Source organism: Tenrec ecaudatus, chromosome 3 (assembly GCF_050624435.1).
Source record: "Tenrec ecaudatus isolate mTenEca1 chromosome 3, mTenEca1.hap1, whole genome shotgun sequence".
Lineage (NCBI taxonomy): Eukaryota > Metazoa > Chordata > Mammalia > Afrosoricida > Tenrecidae > Tenrec > Tenrec ecaudatus.
Genome location: NC_134532.1, coordinates 14,073,959 through 14,077,967, shown reverse-complemented (window position 1 = coordinate 14,077,967; position 4,009 = coordinate 14,073,959).

Below are 4,009 nucleotides of genomic sequence, written 5' to 3'. Positions count from 1 at the left end.
CACATACACTCACAGGAGTCACCATATGCTCACACCCAACAAGAATATCCATCAGTATCTTTAAAATACATTATTCTGGATATGAACCCGATGTCAAAATTTAAAATTTAAAAAAATCAGGAAACTCATTTTGAGCAATGAATGCTGGACCCATACTATTCGGCTGTAAGAAAAGTTGAAGTTTTTAACCAGAGAGGAGCCAGGGCTGGTCGACCGCATGAAGACCTTCTTATGAGCAGGGTGAGTTTGACATACATACGTAAATAAGCACAAGAAAAGTCACCACAGTGTTTGCCTGGCCTAGACCACTGGTTGACAGACTGTCGGGGTGTTTGGTAAAACCCATGCTACGCAAGCAGTCATATATGATGTGCAAGCACACACAGACACACACACACGCATACAGGGCCACGCAAACATGATACACTAAGGGAGAAGCATTCTGTGTATGCCAGTGTCTGGATGTACAATTATCAAATATAGATAAAAGTCCTATTTTTTCCTACAAATCTTTTGATGCAAACATAAGAAGAGAAAAAAGAGTTGTGATCCCTATGCATACCTATCCAAAATTTTCCAGAGAGGAGGAGGAAGAATTATTTCACCCACATATGCGACTCCTGATGCCTGAAGTGGGTTCAGACCTTTTCAAGGCGGAGATGCATACGCACATTTGAACATCTCTGTCAGGTTGGCCTCAGAATCTTGCAAGGATGATCAATAGTCACATGCAAGGGAGATCAGAGCAGGTCTTCTAACTTACCAAACAGATCAGTGATGTCTTGCAAGGTTGATTGGCACAGGTCTTCTATCAGCATCTTCTATGGAGAATCTGCAATATCTTGGTAGGGAGATTAGACCAGGTCTCCTCCCAGCATCTTGCAAGGAACATCATGCACGTCTTGGCAAGAAAGAGCAGAGAAGCTCTCCTATTCGCATTTTCCAAGGAATATCAGTAGCATTTTGCATGGAAGACCAGAGTAGGTCTTGTGTATTGCAAACATGATCATCCACATCTGCAAGGAAGATCAGAGCACGCCTTCCATCACCATTTTGCAAGGCAGATCAGAAAATATTGGAGGAAGATCGGAACAGGACCTATCTCAGCACGATTTAAGGATGACGAGGGATATTTTGCATGGAATATCACACCAGGTCATGTATCAGCGTGTTCCAAGGAAGATCGGCGACATCTTGCAGCACAGGTCAGAGGAGGTCTTCGGTCAGCATGTTGCAAGGCGGTTCAGCAAAATCTTGCAGAAAGATCAGGGCGGGTCTCCCATCAGCACCGCAAAAGGAAGACCAAGGATTGATTGCGAGGAAGATCAGAGCAGGTCTTCTACCTGCATCTTTCAATGGAAGATCAGCAATATCTTGCATGGCAGATCAGAAGGTCAGGCACATCTTGCAAGGAAGATCAAAGAAAGTGTTGTATGAGCCTCTTGGTAAGAATATCCGCAAAATCTGGCATGGCAAATCAGACCAGGTCTTCCATCAGCATCTTGCAAGGTTGATGGAAGCATCTTGAAAGGGAGATCAGAGTAGGTTTGCTCTCAGCACCTGCTAAGGGCGACCGGGAATATCTTGCAAGGCAGTTCAGAGCAGTGTTTCTCTGGCAACGTCAGGGAATACCTGCAGCATCTTGCAAGAAAGACCATGGAAGGTTTCTATTAGCATCTCGAAAGGCAGATAAGGTATATCAGAGTAGGACTTCTTTCAGCGCCATGAAGAAATATGAACGACATCGCGAAAGACAGTTCAGAGGAGGTTCTCCCAGCATCATGCAAGGAAGACGTCTGACTTTCAACACCATATTAGGTCTTCTGTCAACATCTTGCATGGCAGATTGACGGCATCTTTCAAGGAAGATCTGGGCAGGACTTCTCCCAGCATCTTGATAGACAGATGAGCCATTTTGCAAGGCAGATCAGAGCAGATCTTCTATCAGCATTTTGCAGGGAAGATCAGTAGCGTTTTCAAGGAAGGGCACATCACAGTGATCCCATCTCACACGTTAGATCCTATCATCTGTGAGTTCCAGAGTGGTACTGGGAATAATTTTTAGTGAGGATAGTATGCGAAATAGCTTTGGGGGTCATCTCATGGAGAAGCTGCTTCTAGGTCTATATTATTGGCATGTTGTGCCTACAACCGGATTATACTATGTCTTTTGCACCACCTGAGTTTCTGCGTCTGCCGGCCGGTTAGCGCCCTGCCTGGTCACCAGTCATCTGTCTTACTCAAGTTTACACAAACCACACACACACACACACACACACACACACACACACACACACACACACACACACACACACATTCAGGGCCATCCAAACTTGTCTCTCTAAGGGAGCAGCATTTTGTGTATGCCAGGGTCTTGATGTATAACTTTAAAATATAGATAAATATCTCATTATTTCCTACAAATATTTTGAAGCAAACATAAGAAGAGAAAAATGAGTTGTGATCCCTGTGCATGCCTATCCAAAATTTTCCAGAGAGAAGGAGGAAGAATTATTTCACCTCCATATGCAACTCCTTATGCCTGAACTGGGTTCAGACCTTTTCAAGGTGGAGATGCATGCGCACATTTGAACGTCTCCATCCGGTTGTCCTCAGCATCTTGTAAGGATGATCAGTCGTCACATCCAAGGGGATCAGAGCAGGTCTTCTATCTTACCAAACAGATCAGTGATATCTTGCAAGGTTGATAGGCACAGGTCTTCTATCAGCATCTTTTATGGAGAATTTGCAATATCTTGGTAGGGAGATTAGACCAGGTCTCCTCTCAGCATCTTGCAAGGAATATGTGGCACGTCTTGGCTTGGAAGAGCATAGAAGCTCTCCTATCAGCATCCTCCAAGGAACATCAGCAGCATTTTGCAAGGAAGAGCAGAGCAGGACTTGTATATTGCAAATATGATCATCTACATCTTCAAGGAAGATCAGAGCACGTCTTCTATCACCATCTTGCAAGGCAGATCCGAAGCATGTTGCAAGAAGATCGGAACAGGTCCTATCTCAGCACGATTTAAGGAAGACGACGGGTATTTTGCATGGAATATCACACCATGTCATGTATCAGCGTGTTCTAAGGAAGATCGGCGACATCTTGCAAGGCAGGTCAGAGGAGGTCTTCTGTCAGCATGTTGCAAGGCGGTTCAGCAAAATCTTGCAGAAAGATCAGAGCGGGTATTCCCTCAGCACGGCGAAAGTAAGGCCAGGGATTGCTTGCAAGGAAGATCAGAGCAGGGCTTGTACCAGCATCTTGCAAGGAAGATCACCAATATCTTGCATGGCAGATCAGAAGGCCAGGCACATCTAGCAAGGAAGATCAGCAAGATGTTGCATGACACATCAGAAGCCCAGTCATATCTTGCAAGGAAGATCAGAGCAAGTGTTGTATCAGCCCCTTTTAAGAAGAGCCGCAATATCTGTCCTGGCAGATTAGACCAGTTCTTCCATCAGAATCTTGCAAAGCTGTTGGAAGCATTTTGAAAGGGAGATCAGAGCAGGTGTGCTCTCAGCACCTGCTAGAGAGACCTGGGATATCTTGCAAGGCAGTTCAGAACAGTGCTTCTCTGGCAACTTGCAGGGAAGAGCTGCAGCATCTTGCGAGGAAGGTCATGGCAGGTCTTCTATTAGCATCTTGCAAGGCATATAGGGAAGATCTGAGTAGGACTTCTTTCAGCGCCATGAAGAAATATGAACGACATCTCGAAAGAGAGTTCAGAGAAGGTTCTCCCTGCCTCTTGCAAGGAAGAATTCTTACTTTAAACATCATATTAGGACTTCTGTCACCATCTTGAATGGGTGATCGAGGGCATCTTTCAAGGAAGATCTGGGCAGGACTTCTCCCAGCATCTTGATAGACAGATGAGCATTTTTGCAAGGCAGGTCAGAGCAGATCTTCTATCAGCATTTTGCAGGGAAGATCAATGGCGTTTTCAAGGAAGAGCACATCACAGTGATCCCATCTCACATGTAAGATCTTATCATCTGTGTGTTCTTT